This window comes from Scomber japonicus, chromosome 15, assembly GCF_027409825.1.
Source record: "Scomber japonicus isolate fScoJap1 chromosome 15, fScoJap1.pri, whole genome shotgun sequence".
Lineage (NCBI taxonomy): Eukaryota > Metazoa > Chordata > Actinopteri > Scombriformes > Scombridae > Scomber > Scomber japonicus.
The window spans coordinates 18,532,135-18,545,528 of record NC_070592.1 but is presented as its reverse complement, the minus strand read 5'-3'; the positions used below and the strand labels follow the sequence as shown (position 1 = coordinate 18,545,528).

Genomic DNA, 13,394 nt, shown 5'->3' with positions numbered 1-13,394 from the left:
CCTCCCCCTGGCTCATTTCAGCAAGTTTCAGGACAATCCACCAGCCTTGGTCATTTTGCCCATTTTTTGGTAACCTGTGCACTTTACCCATTTTTAGGCCTTTTACCTGCTTTTTGGGTAACACCCCCATGGAGCTTAATTTTACTCATCTCTCAATCAGTCCACCCCCTGGCTCTTTTTTAGCAAGTTTCGGGACAATCCACCACCCTTCGTCATTTTGCCCATTGTTTTGGTAACCCGCACGCCTCACACGTTTGACCCATTTTTGGACCTTGTACCCATTTTTCTGGTAACGCCTATGCTTTGCTTCATTTTACTAATTTTTCAAACAGCTCACCCCCCTTAGTCATTTAACCTGTCTTAAATGTTTGTTGCAGACTTAGGATTCCATCACCACATTAATTATTAATTAATTTGAAATAAATAATTCTTTCAATTATTTACTGTTTGTTTGTTGTTGTTGTCACTTCCCCCTTAAATTAAAAATATTGTAGAAGTGTAACATGAGCACAATAAGACAAAATGTTCTTCATTTCTAGAGAATGTTCAATTACTCAGCTGCATGCTTTTTTGTTTTCTTGTATTCTTTCTACATTCTTCATAATTATGTTATGTAATGAGAAATGAGAAAATACAGTAGCTTTGTTTGTTTGTGAATGTAATATGCTGTTGGCAGTGCTAAGTTAATTAGTTAGTTAGTTAATCATTGCATTTCAGTTGCCACTCCAACACATTGATACAGATGCCACCATAACAAAAAAACACAGTTTCTGTATATGATGAGAAAACTTTAGTTATAATGGCTGCTCTTTGTGTGTTCATTTTTCTTCTCCGGTCTTCAAAAATATCTCATGAAGAAACTATTAATTAGTCGAAACTACAACTGGATCTGAATACCAGACAGGTAAAAAAATGAACATTTCAACCACTGTTAATGAGAACCTGTTAAATAGGCCTCCATAGACTGACAAAGCACTGTTGCATGTACTGTGATGTGCATACGTGCTACTATGGTTACGCAAATATCAAGGAAGTGTGTAATTAAGTCACTGAGGTCTGGATCTCGGTGGTTTTCCTGAGCTGTCAACTATCACGCAGTCAGAGTGACAGTCACGCAAATGACCGTTTTCACATGCACTCACACTGCCATTAGTCACGCTGTCAAAACCAAAACCTGCCCCCACCCCCATACACACGCACGCACACACACCGCTGCTGCTGACTTGGTTGATGCACAGCTGTGACATACAGTATGGATTCATCATTTCTATACTTGTAGCTTTTTAATATGTCCTAATATATGACCTGGGGCCAAACACTTCCTCTGGATTTAATATCAAAATGCAGGCTACATATCATTTTTCTCACTGTCACATCAAAGTGTCAAAACCTTATACCAAACCTGTTATAAGGCACCAGAATACAGGAGATGACATTTACTCTGATGTCAGACCCGCACCCACACTTCAAATGCTTTATATACCCATGTTGTACATAGTCAAGTTTCTTTACTTAAACTGCTAATTGAATAAAATGTCTGTGAACCTATGGTAGCAACCATGAAAGGTCCCCAAGAGATTAGGAGTCCACTCAACTTAACTGAAATGTCACTACAAGGTTTTCTGAAAAGTTGACAGCTCTGAAACATTTGACCATAGATGTTTTGTGTCAGCTTCCTCTTCATTTAACTTGGTTATAATGCTTTACTACTTGACAGATCATTTATGCTACAGCAGACTCGTGGGTTGATCTATAGCAAATTTAGATTTTGGACCGAAGTGTCATGGTGACAATAATACAATGTATTAAGTGTATTAATGTGTGTAGTTGCAATGGAATGAAGAACTTAACATTGATAAGTGATTAAAAATGAACATGTTGTCTTTGTCTCTTTGTTCCTGCACCACATTATGCTACAATGTGTTGCAGATCATGAGCCAATATGAAGGCTTAGGCCATGTAGTTATGAATGTTTTCTAATGCAAAAACTGAATCAGACAAAACTACTGTGTATATCAATGAGATCTAATGAAAAAAACATCAAACAACAGTAAAACATATGATAACAATTTATCTACAAAGCTTTGATGAGGCTTTATAAATTTTAATATAATAGTATAAAGTTTAATATAATAGTATAAAGTTTAATATAATAGTATAACGCTTTTCATTTCCCCTGTGCCTCTCTGAGAGAGTGGAGTTTGTGCATTGTTTGTAGAAAAAAGAAACCATGGCTCAAAGCAAACTGTCTCACATACATTTCTTTATTTAATCAAATTGTCAGTAGCCATCCAACAAGTTTAAGTTTTACACACATATTACAGTATTTTCAAGTATATGATGTTTTTCTGGATTTTTACAGTGTTGCTAAATGAACCGACTGAATGAATGCTTTGGCTTTACATTATCTGAACTTGTGCAGTCAGTTTAGTTTCCTCTTAATTGCAGATTCCTTATTTGTTGCTCATGAGTACAAGTATTACAAAATATCTCAAAGCAAACTGACAGGCATTCATTTCTTTATTTTATCATATTGTCAGTAGTCATCCAACAAATGTTTAAGCTTTAAATCCAAATTAACTTTTTGGATTAATTAATTCACTGGGTTAAAATCCTCTGAACTTGTTTGGTCATTCGAGTTTCATTTCTCACTGGTCCTTCTTCTGATACAACATTTGAGTGAAAGGAAATGCCTGGAGCCAATTTTTTTCACTAACTCCTTGTTTTCCAGATTTATCCGTACATCTGAGTTTCTTCTTGTTAACTGCTTCCTGCTTCTTGTTCATGCACAAAACGACCAGTATCAGTACTATAAAAGCATAGAATCCAATGGCAAACTGTGTGTCCATTGTGAGAATATAACGGACACTCAGTGTGATCACTCCAATGACCACCTTGGTGATGTCTCTGGAAAACATGATAATACATGAATTCAACATGAGTTTTAGAATAGAAGGAGGTTTAAACATCTCACAGACGATAACAACTGAGTCTGCAAGGTGTGCTTTGTGATGTTAAGTAAAAATAAGATGAATGAGTAAACAAAGTCTGTATAAGCAGGCTAAATAAATGTAGACTTACACTGTAGAAAGCATGTATTTTCCAAGGAGGATGATCAATAAGACTATTGTTGTCAGTACCACAGCTTCATAAGATGGAATTATATAACTTGCCGCTTTCACTGTTGCAACACCTCCAAAAGTGAAAGCTGCATTTTTCCTAAGAAACGACATCACAATTAGTCAAACTAAGAGATCACAAGATTATGAGGCAGAAAAGCAAATATCTACACTAAAGTAGTATTTATGCACAGATATGTTGACAATGATTATGAAGTGATAGAGTGTACTCACAGGTTGATTTTATAATTCATCTTGTTTCAGAAGTTGTTACATTGCTTCTTTCTCTTTCTGGCAGTTGGCAATTATGTCATGACTGGAGTGAGACCGATATGTGAGACAGTCTTTAAATGTACTTTCTGTCTCCTCCTACTTCCTTCCTCTCAGAGCAAGAACATGTAGGCAAACAGTACAACTTTAAAAAATCAAAACATTATCAACAGCCCTCTTTAATCTTGATCTAAAACATAACAATACTAGTAATAATAATAATATTCATAATACTATCTCGTAGATTGACATACCCTTGTCATCACCCACAGTGAATCTACACAAACTGGCCAGACAAGAATTATAATGAAAAACATATTTGCTCAGTTTGATGAGAAAACTCTCTCATTATAACAGCTACTCTTCAACTTGTAACTTTTCTTCTCTGCTCTGCAAAAGGTGCTTGAGAAGAACTACTTCTAGACTTCTATGAATAATGACAGACATGTACAAAATGAAAAAGAAGATGGGGAGATGATGGCTGTGTGGTCCTTACATTTCAACCACTATTCTGAGTGACACAAGCATAGCAAAGCGCTATTTTAACTGATTTTCACTTTCTGATTGGTCTGTAGATAACCACAGTAGCATGTATGCCGATGTGCATACGTGCTGCCTTGGTTACTTGTCAAGGAAGTCTGTAACCATGGTAGCAGTGAAAGTGAAAGTAAATATAAGAAGTTATCAAGAAACAGAAAACGTTTATGTTAAATGTGTTTTTTTTTAAATGGTGGTAGCAATGGTAGCACAATGCTGTATTAATGTGTGTGGTTGCAATATCAATGTATGTAGCTATGACTGAATAACACAAAACTATACATTGATCATCATCAGCCAAAAACTGAGGATGATCATTCTTGCTCGGATGAATTCCATTAGTCAACATCTTTTAGACCAATGCTAGTTGATAGTGTGTTTATGTTTTTATAATAGTAAATCAATTTAAAGTTGGACCCTTTTGACTTATTGTAACAATTTGCTAAAAAAATCTCATGAACTACAGATTCTGATTCTGATATCTTTTAACACAATCACACAATAGCTGACTCTTCCCTCATCATCCTCTCATTATGGCTCTTATCATGCAATCATACTGAATTTACAAAGCTCTGATGATGCCCTATAAAGTTTATGACCACAACTTCATGTTAAATACACAAAAAATGTATAGCGTGCTCAGTTCTTTGCTGTAAAATGTGCTTAACATGATGTCAGATGGCAAATTATAAAAGGTGTGTGACTTCAAACACAAAAATAAGATGCACATTTACTGAATACTGCATACTTAGGACATAAAGGATATATATGCTTTCTCATCACTGTGTGGCAGCACTGCTCCCTTTTTCAAAACTCTTTCAGCTATTGTATTTATTTAGTAGATTTTCCTTTATTGTTATTGCACACCATGAATCCCTTTTTTGTCATTTAAATTTTTATTGAGTTTTCAGTGATAACAGCAATGTTCATGGATGCAGGGTTGGATACAAGTATTTGGTCTGGTGTAGACATTGTGAGACATGTTGTATGGAAAAGAGAAATGTTAAATCATCAACAATGAAGATAAGAATTAAAATAAGTCTAACACAGATATATGAAAGTGGTACTCTGAACCAAGTTTGATGTGGTCTCCACCATGGCATTAATCCAGTGTTTCAGTCTTTCAGGTCTGGTGGTACAGCAGTTTGCCAGTGTCTTAAGATAATTCTGAAGGCTGGGACCAAACTCACCATAAAAACATAAAACATTCCTTTTCATAGACTTGGTATTTGAGATTTATCCCCTAACAAACACACAGCAGAAGTCAGAGGGATTGCTGCACCTGACCAGAAACTTCGGAAATCCACATCTTTAATCCAGAATGGTATCACTAATGTACATTCATTTATATACAGTACACAAAAGTTTTTAATTCCAGTATAAATCATTATTCATCAGTTTCATTGGTGTGTGATAATACCTGTGTAAAATCTTATATTGTGTGAACCTCCCTCTTGTTTCCTTTACATATTTCTCCTGTGTAACATACGTTTTCAGGTCTCTGCCATAGCAATTTCACATTAGAGGATTCACCGCTTAGAAAATAAATAGTCAATTTGTTCCTGGTGCATATTCAGATAGTCCAAGGTGTGATTCTCTGTACTGTTACTGAATATAGATTTTATGCAGTCCCTCATTTCGAAATATTTCCAAAACGTTTGTTTACATTCTCACATAATGAATCTTATGGATGCACTAACCAAAAAAGGTCACAGAAATATTTGTGCTCCAAACCCAGAGTTAAAAAATCTGCAGATTACACCCTGCTAATTAAAGGTTTTATAGGGGGTTTGTTTTTTTAAATGTTCCCAATTCTAGGTGTATCTAAATGTGTGAGCGATAACGTGCTTTATTGTCTACTTTTAGTGATTGGTGTATCTTTATGGTACACTCCTAATGCCCAGCAGTTACACAACATTAAAATGACAGCTTTCCTTTTCCTATGTGACCCTCTGAGAGAGTGCAGTTTCTACACTGTATTAAAATAACAATACTTCAAACTGTGGTGCATTCACTTCATTTAATTCAAAATGTAAGTAGTCCAACATGTTTAAGTTTTTACAGTGTTTTACAGTGTTGCTATATGACGTCTTTGGCTTTACATCTTCTGAACTTGTCTGGTTATTATATTTTCTTCACATAAGCTGATTGCTTTGCCTGGGAACCAGACAAATCTGCAAGCTGATGTTTCTTAATTGTGTCTCCTCTTGGGCATGATCATTGGAAAAGTGTGACATCCCTCTCTCGAAATTTTCTGGGGAGGCAAGACTACTAATGCCTCATTTCTCCTCATAGACAAATAAACCAATGTAATTATTACAAAAACATTGAATCCCAGTGTCACCCAATTAGTTTCACTTTTGAGATTATGAGTGACGTTCAGTGCAAGCACTCCAATAACCACCTTGGAATAAATGTAGACTTACTCTGAAGAATGCCCCGAGATCACCATGTAGATTCCAAGGAAGATCAATGCGACTATTATTGTCGGTGTTGCATCATAAGATGGAATTCGGGTACATAATACATTCCCAATTAAGAGAACTCCAAAAATTAATGCTATATGTTTCCGGGGAAAATGTTAGTATGTATTTTCCATACCATATTCAGCATGATGCCGTACAGTCTGAAGAAACATGAAGTATGATTGATAATAAACTGGAATAATTTGAGGTGCCCCACAAAGGATATCACATTCTGCTCAAACTGTGTACTGAAGATATTTGACCCACTCTGTGACAGTATAAGACTCTTGTGTTCTGGAGTGAATCTTTGTCAGTGTCTCAGGCATGCAGACATGAACCGAGCTCGTATTAAAAAGTATTAAGACAGAACTTCTGATTTGATTAATCTTTGCCGGTCCTCCTACACAGTTTTCAGAAAAGAAAGCAAAAATAGTCAAACTGATCACCACAATGATTCTTAACATTTTTTACACTTAATTATTATAAAGTGACAGACTGTACTCACACTTCATTCAGGTCCATTGTCTTGAGAGAATTTTCTCAAGAAAAAGAACTTTCTATGTTTTAGCTGTTTTCAGTGAAATGATCTTTGTCTCTAAGCTGTCCTGAGGCGTGTCTGCTCAGGTGACACTATCATTTCCTTGCCCGAGCCCAGACCTTTGAATCAGATACCTGTCTGATATCAACCTAATAATTTCCCTCTTACATTGTTTTACGTCTATAAAGATATATATGACATAGCAGGTGCTCCATATAAAGTCTGAATGTAACGTCAACTCGAGGTCACTGAAGCTAAAACTATCCCTAACTGTGATACTGTGATAAGTATCAAGTTTGCATTTAGGCTAACCTGCATCATTACCATAGATTAAATTATATGTTCAATAGACAATAAATCAAGTTAGGAATGGAGTTGATGCAGTGCAAGGATCTATTGCAAACCCAACTCTACCTGACCCTGGAGCACCACCTAAAGTGCATATCAGTGTTCTCAGCATTAGGAGCAATAAAAGAGAAAGGAGAATTCCATCTCAATTTAAAGACTACAAGGTCAGCTTTTCAGCAAGTCTTTCACCTCAACACACACAAGAGGTGGTGATTAGTTTTTTGTCATCTTGCAGAGAGATATACTGAGCTAGCTGCCTTGAAGGAACAGGTTAGACAAATGGAGCTGCATGAACTCCGCAGGCAGCAACATGGGGAGGAGGAGAATGCAGAGAAATAGGCTACTCAAAGCTGCAAGTACCTCATTAATCATATGTCAAGGGTGAGGAAGCTCCAGCAGGCTGAATGAGATCTGGAAGAAGCCTGTCTTCATTACTTCAGATGAAACATTCGAACTCCATCGGAGAGATCTGTATGAGCTCAAGCCTCTCTTAGGCTCCTTCTGCTTCTATTTTAGGCAGTGATATGCCCTCTGGTACCCATAAGCCTATACAGCCAGAGCCCCAGGTTCAACCTACTGCTCTGTTACTGCCACAAAACACACTTGTCATTCCTGCTTCTACATCAGTATCTGAGCACAGTGGCCTTCATTTACAGCCTTCACAGATATCATTTGATCTGTCATATCTGCTGTTTGATCCTCCAGTACAGCATTCGATTAGAAGTAGAGCCAAGAGGCCTTCCTTTTCCCAAGGCAGCTATTCTACAGCAGTCCAGTGGGTCTGGGTACCACCCACTGAGCCTTCAGCTCCACCTTAACAGTAGATTACTCTTTCATAGCTCTTGGTTTCTTTCTGATATAGCATTCTAAAGCCACGGCTTCCATGATTTGAGTCTAGTAAAGAGAGTGCCTTTCCTCTTTTAAAGGGAAAGTTCTGTATTTTTCATCCTGGGCTTTATTGTCCCATCTTTTTGTGTCTAAGTGACTAATGGGGACACGATTTGTTTTAATTGGTCCAGTATTGAATGAGAATGCTGCAGCTGGCAGTTGCAATACGGGCTGCAGTGCAATTTGAAGAGACAATAGCTACCAATGTATGTCTGCAACAAGTGCTTGTTTTTGCCACTGACAGGCTCAGATTGTTATTATAAGAGTAAACTAATTTTTGCTTCCTTTAATCAGAGAACTGGAACAATTACCTAATTAAAGGAAAACTAACTGACAACCATTTTAATGATAAATTAACACTTTGAGTCTCTTATCAAGTCGAGAATGGCATCCTGACCCCCAAGTTGGAGCACACTTGATTAAAGTATTACTTGTGATGACCAAATATTGTGTGAATTTAAATTTTAAATCTTTAAGAACAGTTAGGTCATGGATTTACTGCCCTGTAACGCTGTCAAATATACTCACAACAAGCACAGTAATGTGTTTATATTCCCAAAAAATCTGGTAAACTTCACTCACTAACTACTGGTTTAAACTAATACATACATCTCAATTAAACAAACAAGAAGAAGCAATTTTCTAGACGTGTGTGTAATTGCTCCACTATTATGAGTGTGTACTTTCCTGCCTGACAGCAAAACTTTAGCAACAGGTTTCTAGTAGAGCAAAACAATATAATTTTCCCTGTACTGGAGAGCTGAAGCTGCTGGCTGAGCCTGTATCTCTGCACTTAACATGTGTTTTGTTTGGAGCAATTCTAGGTCAATGTTCAACTCTCTTTTATAAAAACAGAGGGCATGTAAACAAGTGGCAGGAAAGTATATTGATTTTATTTTGGAGTAAGTAGCAAATAAAATTCACAGGTGCATATTAGTTCGTGAGATAAATTACTTTAATAGAGGCAGATATTTGGGTCTTAGTGTGACCTCATGAATGTCTGCTTAGCCTAATAGTGAAATCTAATATTATCGTCTAAAGCTTTGTTATTTATTTAGTGCAAAATCACACATTTATCACAGAGTACTTGTTCAAATTCAGAGTAAGAGTTTCAGTTTTGCTTCAAGTCACTCCCACATTGCTTCATCATCCTGTATAGTATGTCTCTTAAGGTGGACTGCCGTGTGTTTCAGTGTCACCTGAAAGTCCTCCTGAAGCAAAACATGATCTTGATCTTTAAAAATATGCTTGCATGGATTTGATAATTACACTACAAATGACATAGGGTTTGTCAATTTTCTAACTATCCTCACCAGCACAGAGAGGAATGTAACTCCACACTGTTGTGTAGCTGCACACATATACAAGCTTTGTCATCACCCAGCAGCAAATAGGTATTTATTTACTCTTTCGATCTAGCATCCTGCATCGTCCTTTCATTATTATTTTACACTGTACATTTATAGTATGCCTCTTAACTTAAATATTTATGAGTACATTTCATAGGTTTTTCACCTTTGCACTGCTGTAGCCTAACTCTCTGCACGATCCATGGTTGGTCTAATAAACCCTGAAATTTATTAGGGACAATAGGACAGGGACAATATCCAAGGGGCAAAAAAGAAACTCCCCTGAAACTGGGAGATGTGGGTAAGATAAACCAACATACAGGCAGGCAAAATATGATAGAGTTCCAGGGCTAGTATCTGTCTCTAAAAGATAAATACCAGGCAATTTTTGTTTTTGAATGTATTTCCAGAAACTCAGAATGTTCTTCTGCACATCTGGATTAAAATATTTCTGAAAAATAACAACTGCATCAAAATTAGTCAAACTGATCACAAGGTTATGAGGGAGAAAAGCAAATATACACTAAATTAGTATTTATACACAGATATGTTGACAGTGATTATGAAGTGATAGAGTGTACTCACCGGTTGATTTTATAATTCATCTTGTTTCAGCAGTTGTTGCATTGCTTATTTCTCTTCCTTTGGATCTCTGGCAGTTGGCAATTATGTCATGGCTGCAGTGAGACTGATATGTGAGACAGTCTTTAAATGTACTTTCTGTCTCCTCCTCCTACTTCCTTCCTCTCAGAGCAAGAACAAGTAATAATAATATTCATAATACTATCTCATAGACTCATAAACATTCCTTTATCATCACACACAGTGAATCTACACAAACTGACCAGACAAGAACTACAATGTTACAATATGATGAGAAAACCCTTCAAGTTGCAACTTTTCTTCTCTGCTCTGCAAAAGGTGCTTGAGAAGAAAATATTGTATATTAGTTCAAACTACTTCTAGACTCGTGTGAATAATGACAGACAAGTACAAAATGAAAAAGAAGAACCTTTATGGTAATATTAGGGGAGATGATGATTGTGTGGTCCTTACATTTCATCCAGCGTTCATGAGAAACTCTTACGATATAATGACAAAGCACTGAGTGACACAAGCACAGCAAAGCACTGTTTTACCTGCTTTACACACTTCCCTGAAAAGTAACCACAGTAGCACGCATGCACATAGACATACGTGCTACTGTGGTCACATCCTCATATAACGACGGTAGCATCGAAAGTAAAAGTAAATAGAGAAGGTATCAAGAAACAGAGAAAAATATGTTTTTTGTAATGGTGGCAGTAATACAATGCTGTATTAATGTATGTGGTTTCAATATCAATATCACAATAACTGAAGTCATGTTCGTTTCAGGTCACCCACATTGTATTGACAGTAGCCTACTACATATTACATTAACAATAAGAGACCTCAAAAAATGATAGTTTTCCTGTCTTATACAGTAACAATAAAGATATATGACATATCAGGTGCTATACATTCCCTCTAGCACAATCTAAAGTCTGCAGCATGTTTAAAACAGTACAAACAATAAATCAAATAAGCAAATGTGTTAATATGAGAGTATTTCAAAATCATATTTTTATTGGTTATGTTTCAAAAAGTTTAAGTTGATGTAGTTGATGAATCAGAGATGGATGTCCGTGTCACTTCTTCTATTTATTTTTGTTGTCATTCATTCCTAAAACAAGCCAGAATCAAATGATATTGACACTTTAAAGGGTGTAATAAGATCTAACATTTAAATGCACGTTAATCAGACAAAAGAAGCCTCCTTGTGAAAGATTATTGAATCACTTACGACTCTTATAGAGTGTCACTCCTATTCCCACAGTTATGGCCACTGCAATTAAAGCTATGGCAGGGGTTGAAATTGTAAGACCTTTTGCTGCCAACACCACACCAGACGCTGCAACGGTCAGTGTTAAGGTTTTCCTGACAAAAAGGAGTGAGCAACAAGAACACACAATACTTACTCAGGGAGGGATGAGAATGTTTCATAACATTTAGAAATCAAGATCTTTGTGTGTGTTGTGCACAGACTATTAAAATCATGTAACAATTTGCAATACCAGTGTAACAATTGTTTGTGTTTTAACAAGTTAGTTTTATTGCCACCTCACACATTAACACTGCTCTCTACAGTATATTTAAAGGTAAATCACTTACGCAGTCAGAGCCATCCTGAATACTTTATCTCGTCACAGCAATTGTGCTGGATTAGCTGTATTGTTCAAATTCAGAGTAAGAGTTTCAGTTTTGCTTCAAGACACTCCCACATTGCTTCATCATCCTGTATGTTTCTTAAGGTGGACCACCGTGTGTTTCAGTGTCACCCGAAAGTCCTCGTGAAGCAAAACATGATCTTGATCTTTAAAAATATGCTTGCATGGATTTGATAATTACACCACAAATGACATAGGGTGTGTCAATTTCCTAACTACCCTCACCAGCACAGGACACGTTGTTGTATAGCTGCATACACATGTAAGCTTTGTCATCACCCAGCAGCAAGAAGGCATTTATTTACTGTTTCTATCTAGCAGTAAATAAATGCCTTATTCTACCATGTCCTTCCTTCATTATTATTTTACACTATACATTTATAGTATGTCTCTTAACTTAAATATTTATGAGTACATTTCATAGGTTTTTCAACTTTGCACTGCTGTAGCCTAACTTGGCATGATCCTTCATTGGCCTAATAAATCCTAACCCTAACTTAACCCAGGAACAAAAAATAAAACCTGCCCTGAAACCTGTGAGATGTGGGTAAGATAAACCAACATATGGGCAGGCAAAATAGGATAGAGATTCCAGGACTAGTATCTGTCTCTGAAAGATACAACAAATAAGTTGTTTAACAGCACTTGGTGCTGTCTGCACATTTGGATTAAAATATTGCTGAAAAATAAGAATTGAGGCTTTCCTTTTTGATCCACACAAAGACAGTAGCAAGGGACAGTAGGCAGGGATATATCTCTTCCTGCTAAAGTATAAAAAGATCTATCACGCATGAAATAGAGTCTCACCTGAAATAGTTGTTAATGTGGTGCTGTGTGAGTCAATTCTGGATACAAGTCACTCAATTTGTCTTTTTAAGAACAGTAAGTGTGAAGATGACACAACTAGATCACATAACTAATAAAATCACAGTTTCATATTTTATACATTCTCCAGAGCAACTTATATTGAATAGTAGACGTTTGATTCATTACTCACCATCACATTAACAAATCAAAAGATTAAGGAAGCAAAGGCTCACCATTAACCTAAGCTATAGAGACATCCTCTTGACACAGATTGTTTAATTCATACTTTGTAGAGGCTCAAGAAAACAAGAAAAGATTAGAAGAAAGTCTAGAAAAAGAAAATTATTTTGGTGCAGCTAAAATTATTTGTTTCTGCTTTCTGATCACGTCAGTCATTTTTTAATATTCATTTTTTGATCTTTTTTTGCCTTTAATGTGCAGTTGTGGGTGGAGTGACCAACAGGAACAGGGGGAGAGAGAGAGAAAGGGGTATGACATGCAACAAAGGTCCCTTGCCAGACTCTAACCAGAGACATTGCAGGTATATGACATTCACTGTAACCACTCAGCTACGAGGGCGATACATGTTGGTCATCTTTTGAGTCCTTGTAGGAGTCACAGCCTGCAGGTGGGGTACAGTTGCCATGCTTGGATTTGTTAAGCAAATTATAGCATGAATGAGGAGGGTGTAGAGGGAAGAAATAAAAGCTAGTTTGTTGAGACTGAAAAGATTATGCTGTTACTTGCTTAGCCATACATTTTATAGGCTGTATGGATGTAAATATAGTATCATAAGCAACCTCTCCTTCCCCCTAGAGTCGTGT

General features: G+C 36.5%; 2 long non-coding RNA genes across 2 annotated transcripts; both read right to left on the bottom strand.

Moving 5' to 3' along the window:
* Positions 1–2,893: 2,893 nt before the first annotated feature.
* Positions 2,894–10,167, bottom strand: LOC128373716 (uncharacterized). Its single transcript, XR_008322955.1, has 3 exons — positions 10,100–10,167; positions 3,082–3,219; positions 2,894–2,907 (listed from the first exon to the last, which is right to left on the bottom strand). It is a non-coding gene; the product is annotated as an uncharacterized LOC128373716 (long non-coding RNA).
* A 977-nt stretch (positions 10,168–11,144) lies between these two features.
* Positions 11,145–11,746, bottom strand: LOC128373717 (uncharacterized). Its single transcript, XR_008322956.1, has 3 exons — positions 11,708–11,746; positions 11,340–11,473; positions 11,145–11,219 (listed from the first exon to the last, which is right to left on the bottom strand). It is a non-coding gene; the product is annotated as an uncharacterized LOC128373717 (long non-coding RNA).
* Between the last annotated feature and the right edge of the window lie 1,648 nt (positions 11,747–13,394).